The sequence below is a fragment of the Rhinichthys klamathensis genome, unplaced genomic scaffold, assembly GCF_029890125.1.
Source record: "Rhinichthys klamathensis goyatoka isolate OS25496 unplaced genomic scaffold, OSU_Roscu_1.1 h1tg000240l_1, whole genome shotgun sequence".
NCBI classification, from domain to species: Eukaryota; Metazoa; Chordata; class Actinopteri; order Cypriniformes; family Leuciscidae; genus Rhinichthys; species Rhinichthys klamathensis.
In genome coordinates, this window is record NW_026606762.1 from 139,161 (window position 1) to 158,103 (window position 18,943).

General features: G+C 40.4%; 1 protein-coding gene across 1 annotated transcript in view; it reads left to right on the forward strand.

Moving 5' to 3' along the window:
• The window catches only part of zfhx3b (zinc finger homeobox 3b), a 243,566-nt gene that overhangs the window by 16,014 nt on the left and 208,609 nt on the right, over positions 1–18,943 (forward strand). The window contains exon 2 of the mRNA XM_056265742.1: positions 4,125–4,176. The gene's annotated coding sequence lies outside the window, so the exon portion shown is untranslated. The remainder of the gene's footprint in view (positions 1–4,124; positions 4,177–18,943) is intronic.

The following is an 18,943-nucleotide window of genomic DNA, read 5'->3' on the forward strand; positions in this document are numbered from 1 at the left end:
TCGTGTTACGCAGCACGTTTGAGCTTTAGCAAGAACCAATGAGGTTCATTCTCGTGTTACGCAGCACGTTTGAGCTTCAGCAAGAACCAATGAGGTTCATTCTCGTGTTACGCAGCACGTTTGAGCTTCAGCAAGAACCAATGAGGTTCATTCTCGTGTTACGCAGCACGTTTGAGGTTCAGCAAGAACCAATGAGGTTTGTTCTCGTGTTACGCAGTACATTTGAGCTTCAGCAACAACCAATGAGGTTCGTTCTCGTGTTACGCAGCACGTTTGAGCTTCAGCAAGAACCAATGAGGTTCATTCTCGTGTTGCGCAACACGTTTGAGCTTCAGCAAGAACCAATGAGGTTCATTCTCGTGTTACGCAGCACGTTTGAGCTTCAGCAAGAACCAATGAGGTTCATTCTCGTGTTGCGCAACACGTTTGAGCTTCAGCAAGAACCAATGAGGTTCGTTCTCGTGTTACGCAGCACGTTTGAGCTTCAGCAAGAACCAATGAGGTTCATTCTCGTGTAACGCAGCACGTTTGAGCTTCAGCAAGAACCAATGAGGTTCATTCTCGTGTTACGCAGCACGTTTGAGCTTCAGCAAGAACCAATGAGGTTTGTTCTCGTGTTACGCAGCACGTTTGAGCTTCAGCAAGAACCAATGAGGTTCGTTCTCGTGTTACGCAGCACGTTTGAGCTTCTGGAGGAACCAATGAGGTTCATTCTCGTGTAACGCAGCACGTTTGAGCTTCAGCAAGAACCAATGAGGTTCATTCTCGTGTTACGCAGCACGTTTGAGCTTCAGCAAGAACCAATGAGGTTCATTCTCGTGTTACGCAGCACGTTTGAGCTTCAGCAAGAACCAATGAGGTTCATTCTCGTGTTACGCAGCACGTTTGAGCTTCAGCAAGAACCAATGAGGTTTGTTCTCGTGTTACGCAGCACGTTTGAGCTTCTGCAAGGACCAATGAGGTTCATTCTCGTGTTGCGCAACACGTTTGAGCTTCTGGAGGAACCAATGAGGTTCATTCTCGTGTTACGCAGCACGTTTGAGCTTCAGCAAGAACCAATGAGGTTTGTTCTCGTGTTACGCAGCACGTTTGAGCTTCTGCAAGGACCAATGAGGTTCATTCTCGTGTTACGCAGCACGTTTCAGCTTCTGGAGGAACCAATGAGGTTCATTCTCGTGTTACGCAGCACGTTTGAGCTTCAGCAAGAACCAATGAGGTTTGTTCTCGTGTTACGCAGCACGTTTGAGCTTCTGCAAGGACCAATGAGGTTCATTCTCGTGTTGCGCAACACGTTTGAGCTTCTGGAGGAACCAATGAGGTTCATTCTCGTGTTACGCAGCACGTTTGAGCTTCAGCAAGAACCAATGAGGTTTGTTCTCGTGTTACGCAGCACGTTTGAGCTTCTGCAAGGACCAATGAGGTTCATTCTCGTGTTACGCAGCACGTTTGAGCTTCAGCAAGAACCAATGAGGTTCATTCTCGTGTTGCGCAACACGTTTGAGCTTCAGCAAGAACCAATGAGGTTCATTCTCGTGTTACGCAGCACGTTTGAGCTTCTGGAGGAACCAATGAGGTTCATTCTCGTGTTACGCAGCACGTTTGAGCTTCTGGAGGAACCAATGAAGTTCATTCTCGTGTTACGCAGCACGTTTGAGCTTCAGCAAGAACCAATGAGGTTCATTCTCGTGTTACGCAGCACGTTTGAGCTTCTGCAAGAACCAATGAGGTTCATTCTCGTGTTACGCAGCACGTTTGAGCTTCAGCAAGAACCAATGAGGTTCGTTCTCGTGTTACGCAGCACGTTTGAGCTTCTGCAAGGACCAATGAGGTTCATTCTCGTGTTACGCAGCACGTTTGAGCTTCTGCAAGAACCAATGAGGTTCATTCTCGTGTTACGCAGCACGTTTGAGCTTCTGCAAGAACCAATGAGGTTTGTTCTTGTGCGTCAAGCAGGTTCGGTTGAGCTTCTGTTTATGTTCGCTGATCAATGTAAATATTTAAATTAGGGCTGGGAAAAAATTAATCGTAATTAATCGCATCCAAAATAAAAGTTTTGTTTACATAATATATGTGTGTGTAGTGTGTATAATTATTTTGTATATATAAATACACACATATGCATGTATATATTTAAGAAATATTTGCATGTATATACTGTATATATATTTATACATCATTTATATTATATATAAATATACATATTTTTATATGAATAACACATTTTTCTTAAATATATACATGCATGTGTGTGTATTTATATATACAAAATAATTATACACACTACACACACATATTTTATGTAAACAAAACTTTTATTTTGGATGCGATTAATCACGATTAATTTTTTCCCAGCCCTAATTTAAATACAAGACTGATTTAATCTGTTCATCATTTAAAGCGATCGTGTCTTCAAAAAAAATGTAGACTGAACCGTTCGATTCATATGGATCAGTTTTATGATCTCCTTATGAACTTTTTGAAACATTAAAGTGGTAGTTGCGTAGCTGTCAATGGAGGGACAGAAAGATTTCAGATTTCATCAAAAAGATCTTCATTTGTGTTCCGAAGATGAACGAAAGTCTTACGGGTTTGGAACGACATGACGGTGAGTAGTTAATGACAGAATTTTCATTTTTGGGTGAACTAACCCTTTAAAATGGCTTTCATTTTAGTTGGTTTGAGTCATTTTGTTGTATATTTTGTCTTTTTAAATGTTTTTATTTTATTTCAGTTTTTGTTTGTTATTTAGTACACCAAGTTAAGCTAAATTAAATGTTTCTGTGCCAGCTAACTGAAAAAAAAGTTTTCATATTTTATTTTAGTTAATGTTTATTTAATTTCAAGTAACATAAATGTTTTTTTTTTTTTAATGGTTTTAGTTTTAGTGAACTATAATAACTGGATCCATGCGATTAAAAATGTAACTGTGCTCCAGACTTGAACTGGAGAGATGCATGTTAGACCGAGTGAAAGGTGTACGCCTGAGTTTGCATGTGCACACAACATGCATTGATGAATTGTGGGTGTGTTTCTTCATCTGTTGAGAAGACCTTCCATAGCAGCGGTATAGAAAAACACTTACTGCTAATGCAAATAACAGGGCAGTATAAATCAGTGGCCAGGAGCGGGCAAGCGAATATTGTGTAATAGTTATTGCGAAATGAAGTGGCATTGGGATCAATACCTCACTATATCTCACTCGGCTGTGGTGGGCCTTTGGAGGCAGGGGTCCTCTCTACTGCCTCCACGGGGCACCATAAATCTGTTGGTGTGTCTGGATGTGTGTGTGTGAGACTGTGCCCGCTTATTAAAAAGAGCCAGTAATTAGCACTTTGCCCCAAAGCTGCTTGCCTCACGTAAAGGTATTGCACTAAAATGTGTGATAGTGTGCATGTTTTTTTCTTTTACTTTTTCTTTTTTTACAGTCTCACAATGTTCAATATTTCCATTCAGATGCGATAAAAAGGATTATTAGACTGGTGGTAAGTGGATGAATTTTCTGTATGTTTTCCCACAATTCCTTGTACAGTAACTGTGTCAACCCAGTCGATACATTCTTAAAGGTTTTAAAGCAACATGCGTTCTAAATATAGAAAATTCCAGCTAGAAAATGTACTCAACACATTATCTGTGCACTTTGCAATTGAATTTTTCTGTGCTATTGTATGTATTGTTTTAATATAAAGAGCACAATAATGGCTGATCTCCAAGAGAGATATGAAGCGGTACGGTGTGAAATATCAGGGTGTTCGTCCCTGTGTGTCTTTGTGTCCAAATATGCATTTAAGTGCAAGGGCCTCACGCTATTATGGTCACTACACCTTTGTTCTTTGGTACAATATGCCTCCTATTGTCATGGATGTAGTTTTGTCTTTTCCATGGGCTTGTCCATTACAAGGTTTATTCACAAGTTGATTTTATATGGTGTTAAGTACGGCCTTGGGGCCAGAAATGATTGGGACCAGTCAGAAAGTATTCGAGTGAGAATGTTGATCAGTCAGCTTGCAGATTAGAGACCTCTGTGTTTTCTTTGAGACGGCTGATTGAAGTGGATGAGGAAAATTGAATTTCAGATTTGATTGAAGGCTGTTTGATTATGATTATTCTTTGTGTGTCCTTTTTAGGTCGGTGAGGAAACGAGGAAAGGATTTTGCAGCTGCTCTTCATCGACTGTTGGTGAGTCTGAGCGCACAAAATCATTAAAAGAAGTTTGTCGTCATACTGTGTGTAATTTCCGAACGTGGCATCTGTAACCTACCTCGTGGGCAAATTCTCCGTCTCTTTTCCACAGCGGCCGTAGTGCGTTTAGCTGGGGGAGTGAATTATCACTGTGGCAGAGATGTTTGTGCAGGTTTAGATGTGACAGTATATCTAAAAGAGCTCACTACAATATTGATCTCTCACACTGAAGTCGTTTGCCATGTGCTATTCCTGGCCTCTGTCACTCACTGAGAATTATGGGTAAAAAATGGAATGCCACTGCATGACAAAATGTCATATCGTTTCAAGCAAGTAAAGGAAACAAGATACATTTATGCATTGATTATCTGTGCTTTGCAAGAAATGGCACATATTTTTGGCTTTAGAGCACAAATGTTTGTAATAAAATGTAATTAATACATCCATTTACTATTTTAAATGTGCAATTAGCATGTGTGCTTCCTTAAAAACAATTACCAAACTTTTTGGAATGGTTTTAGGAAGGATTTATTTGGTTTCCCTCAAGGGGAGAAGGTGGAAAAGCTCTTCACTCTTTAGCTTAAAAAAACCAACAAAACTATTTTGCCTTTAAGACGTATGACACTAAAAGGAGTGCTGCTTTTTTAATACTTTATATTGAAGCCCCACTGTTTTAAATGCAAGAAAGTAATTACCATATAAATATCAGCCTCTCTTTTATGAGAATTTTAAAGACACTTTCAGTGTAAAAAACAGATGTTGAGGCAATCTCACATAATTGGATATCGACATTATGTGGTTTTGCTAATCAACACCAATGAAGAGGCATTCTATTATTATTATTTTTTTAATTTATTAATCTACTCAAGTGCAGTTTTATGGCTCTGAAGTGGTAGACTTGTAAACCAACAGGCCTGCGCTCTCAAAGGGGAGCCAGATGGAGAAGGAAAGTGTTTTGGCAACATGTTTTCCTGCAAACGATACACACACACACACACACAGGCTAACAGTCTCTTCATTTGTAAACCGATGTTGGTCTGTGGGTCTTTGCTAGCCATATGGCTGCTCTTCAAGTTCTTCTTCTAGGCAATCTGTATCTCACCCCAGCCTAGCCTTGAACTTGGAGACACTGGATGGAGGTCAAAGGCCAAAGGTCATCCTGCATGTCTGAGGCTGATCTTGTCGTGTGGATTATGAAGCGGTGGGTTGTTTGCACTTCCACTCTGGAGTGGAGGAAGGGGCAGTTGCTCAGCACAGCTCAGAGCTACAGCCTCTGGCGATCGAGTTGGACTCATGTGTAAGCTGTGTGTTGTAGGGTTAGAGCTCCTGACCTCTGACCTGCATCAGTGAAGGACGCATGATACAGCATGAACAGTCCTAATGCCCTCCTCAATGAGTGGACAATAGACACTGCTATTGATCCACTGGTGCAGTCTGTCTCACTGTTTAAGAGAACTCGGTCAGCTTGCTGTCAGCAACTAAATCTACTAGAGATGTGTATTCAATATGCAACAGATGAATCAAACGATTATGGGGTGGGGTGATGGAGATGTTTTTCTTTGTGCCGCTTTTGGTCATTGCATAGCATTTTTATCTCATTCTAATGACATTTTTTTAATGTCTGTGCCAAAATAATAGCTTAAATAAAAAGAAAAAGAAATTAATTTGATTGTAATTTGTGATAAAATTGTTTTAAAGGCACGCTGTAATTTTTCGCCACTAGAGGTCGTTTATTCAAAACAAACGCGTAGCTTGATGACGCCTTGATTTCGCAGAATTATGGGAGTTGTTGTCTTCACCTCTACAGCCGGTGGAGAATACAACGGAACTCGGGCAGAAATCATATTCATGGATGACTGGTAATGTATTAAAGATTTATTAACGTTACGTGGTTTCTACACGTTTCCATGGTTTATACAAAATATATCCGGAAATCGAGGGTAACGCATGTATGATGTCATTGATAGGCGGCGCACGGACACGGTCCGTGTCCTGTTTAAAACTGCTTATTTCTCTGGATTTAAACATCCTTAGAAACATTTGGTGATAATGTAAGTACACAAATCAACAAAATATATAACATTGTTCTAGTGGTTTTTGGAAATTTTGATCCAAACATCACATGTGCCTTTAAGACGATAGATAGATAGATGGATAGATAGATAGATTACATACATGTAGGATGCATTACGTTACATTTCTTTGAGTAACAACTCTGTAAATTCCTACTCATTCCAATTCATTTCCTATTCAACTCCCAGAGGTGTGTGTGTACTGAAAGAGACAGTTTTGAATTTTACGCAACCCTGAGGTGTATGACCCCGTGAAAGCTTTCCATAACCTCTGATGCATTAAAACTTAATCCTCACACATGAAGAAATTATTTTGGTTTTTGCTCTGTCTGTGAGACTAGCACTTCACGTGATGGATCTTTACGCCAACTTACACCATTCTTTGCTTCGGTTACAATCACAATAAAACTATGTGTAAAACACTGCAATAATAATACATTACAGCCAGTATAACTGCCTCAGGAAGCCCCCGTTTCCCTTCAGATAGCACCATGTGATAAACAGCACCATGAGGGCCACTCATGCTTGTGGCAGAGCCAGGTGTTAGACCACCACCTTCTTCAACCCAAACCAGCCAAACCATGTCCTAATACTCTGTCTCTCCTCCCTACTGGCTTTGTAATAGGAACATCTGGATGTGAAAGCAGCCTAGAAATACACAGGCACAGCAGGCCCTTCTCTCCTTTTTCCCCCTCCTCCCTTTCCCTCTCTCCCTCACTTGTGTCGAAAATCTGCTGGAGTGGTCAGAGGTAGAACAGCATGTGGAGCGGCCGTATTCTCTTTCGTTTTCCTTTTTTTTCTGTTTTGTTTTTTTCCCCCCCTTCTCGTTCCAGGGGAGATCCAGGCCAGTGATAATCCCTCTCTCTCCTCATTAAAGGGAGCTGAATAAACACAGGCCTCTTCCAGTTGTTCCTGCAAATTTCCTCACCAGCCGTCAGGAGACCTTAGAGCGGGCCGGCCCTTCAAAGGCCTGGAGGGCTGGAGGTGGCTCAGGGAGTGCTGGGTCAGGAACATTAGCCGCCACTGAGGGAGCCCGGCCCGGCCCGGCACTCACTTAGCCTGCGGTCAAAAAGAGAGAGAGCATAAAGACAAAGACAGAGCTCACGGAGATAAAGCTACAGATATTTTGTGCAAGTTTTGTTGCGTTTGGCCCCTTCTTTCTGTATTTGGAGCTGGTTTTAGGAAGAAATACTTCAGAGTTTTAATAACACACTCACTTAGTACAACACACCACACACTAATAAGGTTTTTGCGGTGGGCAGGGATTCTAAATGAGTAGTTATACTCCAGACACAGGCCAATCTTCTCCTTGGTTAAGTTAGAGCCTGTTGTCGGCCTTGTTTTAATTTACAAGCGGTGTAGTGACATTCATTTTCTCCTCTCTTCACTTCCTGCCCATCAGCTAAGAGGGGCAGCGGTTCACTTGCGTCGTTTGTGGAAAAGGCAATTAAACAGTCCGAATGACTGCGGCAACTTCAGCGGAGAGCGAAAAGGAGCCAACCCTCTTGTTTAATTGCTTACTCAATAACTCTGTAGGATGAATAAATTGATCAAATTGGGTCCCAAGAGGTATCGAGGAAAAAGCACCACCCCAAAATGCCAAAATTGTATCTATTATCATCACAGTCCATTGTTTTTTGTCCACTGGTTTTATTTCATGTTATGTTATACAACAAACTGATTTAGAGTTTAATTTTCAAATTATAAAATGTATGATTGAGAGAAAATCGTGTTGCCGGAGACTTGGAGCAGCTGTGCTCCGATACTTTCAACATGGTCATATTGGAAAAATATGTCTCTACCTACATTTTTGCATAACTTCAAAAACGCACCTATAATTCACTACAGTTTCCCACTGAACTAGTGGCAGTAAAAGGGCAACAACTTTTATTCCTTTCCACACAAATTGATTTCAGGCGTAGATTATCAATTAATAAATACATATGGTTGCGTATACTATGGTTTATAGCCTCAAACTCTATTACCATAGTTTGTGATTTGTAAATGAATACAGTTTGACGTTTGCATGACATAACCAGCTCCATATGTATGGCTTTTCTGACTGAAGTACAGCACTTCACTTGTGAACTGGGGTACAAATCCAGTGAAACGCGGTTCGACCAAAGAGCTCAAAGACTTGAATGGCATGGTTGCTTCGTAAATGTTTTTTAACTCACGTTTGCTTTTGTATATAGGTTAGTTTTAGTGTATGTGGTTAATTACTTTTGAATGTGATAGATCATTACCCTTTTAGTGCCACTCATCTGATATTTAATTTCCAAACTGCCATGATACGTACAACAACCAGTCACACAATAAAATGTTGCCAGAAGTATCAGTTTCTGAGAAAACTGAATGCACTTTTAATGCCACTCACTGCACATTTCACTTTGAAAGTGCTGCAAGATGTGCAAGAAGCGTACATTAGATATGTTGATCTGTGGTTAGCATATTGGATTTGAATCCCACTGTCACCAGTGTTGGGGAAAGTTACTTTTAAAAGTAGTGCAGTGTAATGTTGTGTTACTCCCTTAAAAAAGTAACTAATTACGTTACTTAGTTTCTTTTTATGGAAAGTATGTTACGTTACTTTTGCGTTACTTTTTCTCATGTGGGCTGGGCTTTTTTGTTTGTTTTAGATAACAAAGAAAGTTCGATTTTTCGCAAATGTATAGACCCTTTCTCTCCAAAAGTGAAATGAATAAGCCTTAGGCTGAAGGAAATGTAAATTCACACCTGTACAGTAGAGGGCGCAGCTCAAACAAACCTTTCAGCTGTTGTCATTCTGGATCGCAGAAGAATAGGATGCAGGAGAAGAGTCCAACTTTCTTCAGCAAAAAAAACAAGGAACACAAATGTGATGTTTATCTAAAGGCATTTTGGCCTGTTAGTATGGTTGAATTGGTTCATCGAAGGTCAGCAGTTTTTATTAATTTTGAGGAATACTGAATCTGTTTTTGTGCAAGTGAGATGAGAAAATGCTCACATTTAGTCTAGAACCACAATAACCATCAAGTTCACACAGCGCGCACAACACCTCCTGATTTCTCTCAACAATGGGGACAGGAGAGCTATCAGCCAATACATGGGAAAACAAAGTAACTTGTGTTGTTTATTTGAAAAAGTAACTCCGATATTTTCTTGTAAATTTAAAAGTAACGTGTTACTTTACTAGTTACTTAAATAAGTAATCTGATTACTTTACTTGCGTTACTTGTAATGCGTTACCCCCAACACTGGCTGTCACTATAAATAAGTGGTCAAAAATGTTAGTGTTTAGTAACTATATATAACCTAAGAAACTGTATCTCATTATACACCATTCATTGTATGTAGAGGCTGTGTAAATCACTGGTTTGTAAAGTATAGTTTGGATGCATACGTGCATGTGTGTGTTTTACGGTTTGTTTGTGTGTGTGTGTACATGAGAAAGCCTTGTGGCCATCAGACTCCCATCAGGCCGTTATTATTGGTTGAGCAGAGAGTCAGTGGCAGAGGCACCTGCCTAGAATACTAATGACCACAGCAGGCAACACCCACATACACACATTTAGCATGCACATGTAGTGTTTGATCACTCACACTTACTTGATCTTCTGTATCAGAAAGGCAACAAGATGGATACAAGATGGCTGCCACATGGACGTGCTCTCTGGACATAGACGTGTACACTTCACTTCATCAGCAGGATAGACACATCATAGCTTACACATGCTGAACTAACGTCACACACCACAGTGTACACACACCACCGGCTGCTGTGCAAAGGCAAATATGGCCTTCTACGTCCCCTTTTGGTCTGTTTTACGCACACACACACACACGTGAGGAGACATAGAGGAACGGTCATTACAGGGTGCAAGGCAAACACGCAGTTCGGCTGCTTTTGGGGGGAAAAAAGCTTGTGTTTCTGGACCCATTTTTACTCTGCATGTGTTGGGGAAGAAGCTTGAAATTTGTAAAGTATCTAGTTTTATTTTTACTAAGCCTGGCTTTGTGTATTATGAATATTTTGGAAAAAAAATCGCTTGTCATGTTGCTCATTTGTAAGTCACTTTGGATAAAAGTGTCTGCTAAATATATAAATGTAAATTTAGTTTGTTGATCGACAAGCTACAGAGCCAAAATAGTCAAACTACCGTATAATGTAGCTACCTTTTTTAAATATTATATTTATAGGGTAGCTGTTTTACAAGTTACAAACAAAAGTAGATGATAAGAGTGAAGTGAAGTGATGTAGAGGCCAGTGTCTTTAATATAATTAGTTATTTTCCTAGGAAAGGAACACACAAATGTGCAGTTAATGCATCCACAATCCATATAATAGAAATAATTGCTTTTTAATCTGATTGTATATAGCTTATTACATATATTTCCCATGGCTGACAGCTTTATTAAATCATAAAAGTATTTTAAAATTGCCCATATTCCAAGTCTTGGTCACACTCATTCAAGCATTTACCGCTTCAGGAAACATTCTGTTAGTTTGACATTTAGGGGTGGGGCTTAAAAATATCCTTCATAAAAATGTATATTATATACATACAGTATAAAATATTGAGGCTATGGCCACTTCAGTATGTTGCAAAATTCAAAATCATTAATATACCACATTTTTGATGGTGCATGAATAAAAGTTACCATGTCCTGCACAACACTGCTTCCCCCAGTGGTAAGATAAAGAGTCACTTTCAGAATGGCCAAGAGTGTTTAAAAGAAAGAGTTTTCTATAAGAAGGGCTAATTAATGAATGTAGACGTATTGATTAGTACAGTGACAGGGCTGAGACGTAATGAGGGGCTGACGGAAGCTGAAAATGTCAAAGCCAAAAGGTTTCCAGGAATGAAGAGAGACTGAAGAAAGAAAGAGAGAGGTGGTGGTGGAAGGGTTGGTTAGGTTGAGTTCAAGGCCATGGAGAGGTACTCTGACCCCAAGGAATGGGGGGCGCTGGAGAAGAATCGTGAATGGCGCGATGGGCTCAACGTGTCCGACATTCAGCCGACTCTATAGGACCCAAGGGAGAGCAGGGTCAGGAGTGCCCCCTCCATCCCCCCTCACATTACTGCACCATTTCAAGCCGCCCAGCACCTATTTCCTTCAATAAAAACTAATAACCTTCTCTGTCAGGAATCACAGCAACCCTTAAGTGTTGGACTGAAGGGGCCCACGCAGGATGGGCTGTAATTGCAGAACAGGAGTCCAACCCCAACCCCCAAACCTGAGCGTGCGCGCACTCAAAGATCCCTGTTTTACAGGACTTGTGTATGTGCACCTTTTTCACTCAGTGTCTTGCTCCTCGTGGCGCTGATTGCATGCACTGCTCGGACTCTACTCAGCAATCAGCCAAAGGCCGTGGAGCAGCAGCTCAAGGACGTTTTTAATTGGAAGGATGCTGCAAAACGGGGAACGGCACATTCACAAAATTCACAAGGAAAGCAAGACAGCTGCTGTAAGGCATTATGGTGTGCAATTCAGATCTGCTTGTATAAATAAATATGCACTTTCGCTCTACGTCTTTGTGAAAACAGTATGTGCTGAAGTCCTGAATATTCATAGAATTTGTCCGTCCATTTATTTAAAAGAAACCTAATCCGAATTCTGTGTTTAATCACTAGATAAACACTGGAAATAGCACCTGTACGGAACATTGCACTGATGCCGGTTTCATAGTTGCTATTCTAGATATGTACATCCAATTTATGAGTAACAATTTCTGTTCTCTTTTTTGCAGTAGGCATTTGTTTACTAAAACTGGCACCATTTCCTGTAATAAAAGCCATTATGGTGAATTTGACAGGACTAGTATTGAGTCAGTGAGATAAAAGTTCACCCTTCACTGCCATTATATTTTTATTTAAAATACCCCGATTAGAGCAACCTTGAAACGCCAATTTCTCCGATTTTTTTGGTTAGGTATATATCTGCAAACTTGTGTGATATAGAAATAGAACACATTCACGCTGCCATGATTATACTATCAAATGCACTATTCCCACTATCCCCCTCCTCTTTTCCGCTCTGTATCTCCATCTCTTCCTCCTCCTATAGTCTCATTTTTAATGGCAGATGAATGAGACAAATGGCCCCTCTCTGCTGCCAACACTCGGGGCCCGGATCAATCGGAGGCCCAGCAGTAATTAACTCTTTGCTAAACTTACACCATTGATTTCCATTTAATGCTGAGCACCACGCTCTAAATGAAGACCGATACCTGGGCGCAGGGGTGGAGGACACTGTAGGGTGGCGAGTTGTGAGGACTTGGGGATCTGACAAATTGGGCCCCCTTTAATTGGGAGTGTAGCAGGCTTAGCAAGGCCTGGTTGGATAGAAAGGCCCAGCTGGGGCCTAATTGGGGTGGGTTGTGCACACCGGAGGGGACCCTGTCATTGTCTTTAGTTTGTTCCTCTATTACTCCACGGGGACCAGCTAGACCAGCGAATACAGTAATTCCTTATAGTCGTGGTGGAGTGGTCATGTGACCAGGCAGCAGAGTGTAATCAACAGTCCATGTCTGTCTGCTTTCTCCTGGTCTTTCTCTCGCCTCCCTTATCTGTCCCGATCTGTATATCCATCTGTGCGTAGCAGAGCCGGGCAAGTTATTAAATACTTGAGGGCGTTAATGAATAGGATGCTTTCTCAGGCCTTGCTAAGCTTTTGTATTATGGCAGTCTGTCAAAGGCTTCCTTTGTTTGCACTTTCTAATTGAATCTGTACAAACACGATCCCCTTCCGAACGGGGGTCTGCGAGGCAGCGGTTTGCCGCACCGAGGCAGTGCAGACGGAGCTGTTCTCAAAGCTGGAGAACGTCAAATCTCATTTCGACAGCAGGCCGCTGACGGAGAACAGAAGGCGTGTGAAACGCTTGCACAGTGGCGGATACATTCTGTCTTTTCCCGTCTCCTCTTCCTATTTCATTTATTCCCGACTTTGATACATTCTTCAGAAGCATTAATGGTTTAGTCTCAGATCAGTTTACCATCCCGCCGCCATTTATCAGGGAAATAGATGGAATTTTGTATTTGAGGCTATTGTTAGCGTGATCCGCTCTGTTCTCTGTAGTGTAATGGTTTGCCCGTGGCTTGATGGCTCTTGTCTGAAACAGTTCTCCATTGTTCTATGGGCTGGTGGGGTGCTCAATGTCTCACTTAAACTGCTGTCACTTGCCAGCCAATGAACTTGACTTTAAACTTAGGGAAATCCAATTGGAGGCTAATACACCATAATGGGCTGATCAATACTAATTATGGGGCCCCACGTCGAACAAAAGATATCACTCTGGGCTCAAATACACTTATGTGTGCACGCGGCAGTTGACTGAAAGGGTATGCTCGTGTGTGTGTGTGCACGTTTTCATGCATGTGCACACCTGTTTTACGTGAACTATGTCCCGGTAGTCATGCTGCAGTGCAATGCTTGATCCATGCACTATGTCCGATTAAGACCACTCTACCAGATGCACATCCTGGTATTAAGATGCGTTTTGGTCAAACGGATCACAAGTGGACGACGCTGAATACAGGTGTAAACGGGGTCTAAAACGTTTTGAGCTTGTCCACTTTCGACCACTTCCAGAGGTAGTCGAAAACGCATTCGACCGGATTGCTTTCGTAGTGTAAGCGGTCATGCGGTCGAATGTGTTAAATAGCCACAAAAGACCGTCTACTCTCCGCCTACTGACCTAATGTGTAAACATTGCACTGGCCAGTTTAGTTTGAAGATGAAAAACGTACCAAGCACAATGTTCTTTCACCATTCTAACACACACTCACAGCGTTCGGCTGGTCTTGCGAATGTCAGAGCAGAAACGAAAGCTGAAACCTGAAAGCTCATATCTGAAATTGGCCATGCGGCCTGAGTCTCGTACCATTTTAATTGTTCAGCCAGCACTGGTTATTGCTGGATTCGGACTGTGAATGAAGTGAGGCACGCTTACAGTCTGAAATTTAAGAAAGATTCCAAACGGCCCTAAAGAACCATCACTGGAAGTTTTGAATGGAAACGCAGGTCAAAATTTGTGTGTGACCCTAAAAAGTATTTGGAAACATTATGTATTGTTGCATTACATCAATGATTTTTAGACTTTTCAAGCCAAGTACACTTCATTTGGAGCACCAAAGTACCTCCTACCAAGTCCCTTTAAACGCAAGCTTAATGATATTTACCAGCATGCATCATATTTAGATGTTTAGAAGTTTTGCAATCCAATTCAAAATTATTCTGCAAACCACTTCATATATTGCAATCCAATTTCAACACACTAATTTGCAAAAAAATTATTTCCTCTGTGAAAAGTTACTCTCTCTGTTTGGTGTCATTATTACCACTATGATGCTCAAAACTTAGTGCTTAATTTAATGTTTCTAAACCAAAAGCAGAAAAAAATTATATAGAAAACTAAGGAAAAATGACCTATTTACATCATATGCTAATGTCTGACAGTGTAAACAGTCTGATGGATGCATGAAGATATATCAAAATTGCAATTTCCCTATGAATTATGAATTGAATTTCTAGTCTGCTTTTCCTCTCTTTTTTTAAATAAAACATTTTTAAAAAAAATCATTTTAAGTGAAGGGTCCAAATACTGTATTTCTACATATAGGTTGTCTTGATGAACTTAACTTTCGTTCCAGTGTCAGACTGGGTGAGGGTAGGCCTGTGACACGATGCATGATAAATGAACATTTTCCACTTGCTCTCTTACCCTGTAGCACACAAATACATGTTTGTGTGTGTGTTTTCTGTGCGTACACATCCTGTAATTGCATTAAGAGAATGACGCACTTTCTTACTCTGTTTAAACTCATTGTAATTGTCAGTGAATGGTGCACTAGTGTGGTAATGTGAGAGGACAGAGGGACATCAATGAGACATCGTTCATAAAACCCGGCTCAATGAGACAGACCCTGTCTGGAATGTCACGTGCGCTGACACAAACTGCCTGAGTGTGTTTGAAGCCCGACTGGCATCCACTCATTGTGACATGACTTTTATGAGGAAGAGATAGACACGACCGGACAGAAGGGGAGAGAAAGTGAATGAGTGGAACCGGTATAGAAGAGGGAGAGGAAGATAAGACAGGATGCAGAGGGACAGAGACAGACAGATAAACAAAGAGTTGGAAAAAGAGGAAGTCAGACGGATACCCTGATGAATTAAACGTCATGTTCTGTTCAAATTGACTTTTTTTCTTTTTTCAAAAAAACTTTTTTGGACTTTGTTTTATGTTTGCTGGTCCCACATGTGTAAAAATTCAAAATCAACCGAATTTCTCATAAAATATGATAAATATTTAATCATTTTAGTATGTTCCGCTGCTTCAATTAAGTAGACATACACTTTTCGGGAAATATGACAAACATTCTAGTTCTAGTTAGTCGAGTCTCTTCAGAAAATTTGGACTAAACCACTTAAAGGTGCTCTACGTAACTTTTAGCGGCCTCTAGTGGTGATGTTTCAGATTGCAACCAAATTTTACAAGAGCGCTCGTGCTCGAACTCATAGACAATACCGTCTATTACGCAAATATCTCGGCGAATACTTGACGGATTCGGCGAGCACCGAGCTCGTTGGGACCATCTAGTCAAGCTGAAAAGAATCATATAAGGTCCATAGTTTTTGGTGGTGTTTTCGCGGAGATATTAGCAGAAAACCATCGGGCGCGCTGCAAAATTGCGGACGCCGGTGACGTCACGATCTCAGAAGAAAATCGCTCGTATCTCTGGAACGCAAAGACCCAGAGAGCTCAAATTCGGGGGAGGAGGTCCCAGGGGAACCCTTGCCCGAACGCTAGAGTGGCGGGCCTCGAGGATGCCCCCTACCGGATCGCGTTCGCTGGGACCCCCGATTTCGAACGGCTATAACTCGGGGAGCCGGGCGAGTTGGACCTCGGGGGTGGGCTTGTTCGAAAGGCCCCGTCCAGCACTACGAACGATTAGAGTCTTGGGAATATTGATCAAAGATTGACTGAGATATAAGCCGAAAAACGTGCGCCTTTAACCGGACGTAACTCCCTGACCGTCTACAATAGACTGTATATAAGGAGAGAGGCTCGGGAGCGCGCATGCACGTCACATCCGTTGGATTTCGCGGTAAATCCGACCCGGAGACTTCACATAGAAATAGGAATACTGGCCTTCAGAGGTAATAGCAAAACTCGACAAGTGGATCATTTTAATGTGTGATTACAACCCCTTCACACACAGGCAATAAAAAAAGGATTCATTTTAGTAGAAAAGTTACATAGAGCACCTTTAATAGTAGTTTTACGATCCCATTATGAACTTTTTAAAGCATCAAAGTTTCAGTTGCGTAGCTGTCAAACGAGGGATATAAAGCTCTCAGATTTCATCAAAAAGATCTTCACTTGTGTTCCGAAAATGAATGAAAGTCTTACGGGTTTGGAACGACATGACGGTGAGTAATTAATGACAGTATTTTCTTTTTGGGGGGGAACTAACCCTTCAAGTTCTTAATATAAATAAAATGATACAGTAAATGCTTATTTTATAAACACAATTATTTTTTTAACTTGATATTAAGTATTGCAATAGTAAAAAATTAAAAACTTGAAATACAAAATTGTAAATTCAAATTTTTATAACAAGAAAAATCTATTTATGTGTATTTATATAAATATATATTTTAAAAAATTCTCATTTCAAGTTTAAAAATAATCATTTATTGTGTACTTAAGACCTTATTAGACTTAAGACTTTGTATTTAACTTCATTCTTTCTTTAGCTGTTTCTTTAAGTCTGATTTAATGATTTTGATGGTGACTTTGAGACCAGCAACCGTCACGTCATTTTGATCACCCATATATGGCGGCTTATAATGATAATGGTCCTGCAGTCCATAAAAAACGCTTTATCTTTCATAAATATTAATTCATACAGGTGTGTCTGAAGTATACAGGCAATAATGACCTAAGCAGCGAAATAAAACGCTATATTAGTTTACGATCCCTTTCTCTAGATTAAGAGGAGAGTGCACAGGCATGTCTCATGTGTATGAATTTATATGTGCTCGCTGTAAATCCACTGACGTCATGCATTAGCTTAATGGCATTGTTTCGACACATTGTATCAGGATGTAACGAACACAATGGCGTGTGCGGCGTTCCTCCGTTCCCTCCCCACGAATCCCCTCTTCTCCTGTTCGTTTTTCTTTGCCGTTTTCCCTTCTTCGCTCATATCTTGGACAGTCTCTCTCGCTCCCTCTCTCATCATTTTAATAGTGGACCTCAGAGCGGTTGCCATGTCGACCAGCCAGCATATTACTATGGCAACGGGTCTGTGCGGCGAGCCTGCTGATTAGGGAGAGATGTCTAGTGTAGCCTGGCCAACAGAGAGGTGCAAAGAGAGAGAGAAAGGGGGGAAAGGGAAAGGTGTTGGGGGGGGGGGGGGGTTGTATGTGTGTGTCTTCTTGAAGTGTGTAAGGCTTTCTATAATTAGAACTGGGCAGACATTTTTACCAGCCCAGACCAGATCCGTATAAAGCCACCGCCACCGCCGTGCGTCTCGCTGTTTTATTTCCCACAGCAGGACACGTTTAGTTAGTGCTGTTGACCTAGGGCTCTCAAGTTAATTGTCTTTTTGCCTTTCTATTTCTTTGTCTGCCTAATACTTCCTTCATGCATCTCAATGTGTGTCCTGTTTGTCTCCGTTTCTATGACTATGCGCTTAATTTCTCTTCAACTATCAGCTTGTTAAGAGTTCTTCCAAATACACTCGTCACTTTTACTATTAGTTATACTTTAGCTTTTGAAAGCCCTTTACACAAACTATTCATTTTGCATTCAAGTCCTCCAAGGAAGTTCCTGCTTACATTTCTCCATCCATAATTTTAGTCAGAGTAATTAGTCATAATTTAGTCATTTTCTTTATCATTTCTGGACAAAGACAAGAAACTTTTAGGTGTTAATACAAAACAATATTATAATAATATAATATAATAATGGTAGCACTTTATTAACCCATTACCTTACATTACTCAGTACTTTTGTGGGTAAGTACACTGTAAGTACATTGGAAGTGCATGTACTAAAAAATTTAGTGCATCTATAAATATAATAATATATATTTTAAAAAATGACAATGGTCCCACTTTATTTTAGGTGTCTTTAAATGCTATAGTCAAAAAAAAAGATTAGGTACAGTGTACTTATTGTGTTCATGTTGTATTGCAAAACACCTTTGCTGCTGTCGAGGTACATTTAATATTAATCTGTGACAAGTTACCCTCTTCAAGTGTTTTAGTGTAAATACTAACATATTATTATATCAAATATTGTATTGTCTTTGAAAAGTGAAAAAGAGGGAAGCTTTTTAGCATTAATACAGAAAAAAAAGGAGGGACAACGTTTTTTTTTCTGGCACAGAGATTGATGGGAAATGTGGTTTGGTCAAGTTTCCCCAAAATACAGCTAAATATATATATATTTTTTTATCATTTTCCTGCTATTTTTAGTTCACAAAACTAAACAACTACACTACCGGTCAAAAGTTTGGAAGAATACTCTTAAGCTCACCAAGGCTGCATTTATTTGATTAGAAATACAGTACTGAAGTATATTCTTTGGTATTAATATATTTTAAAATGTAATTTATTCCTGCATTACAAAATTTAATTTTATGCAGTCATTCGAATCACATCACCCTTCTTAAACAAACAAATAAACGTAAAAACCG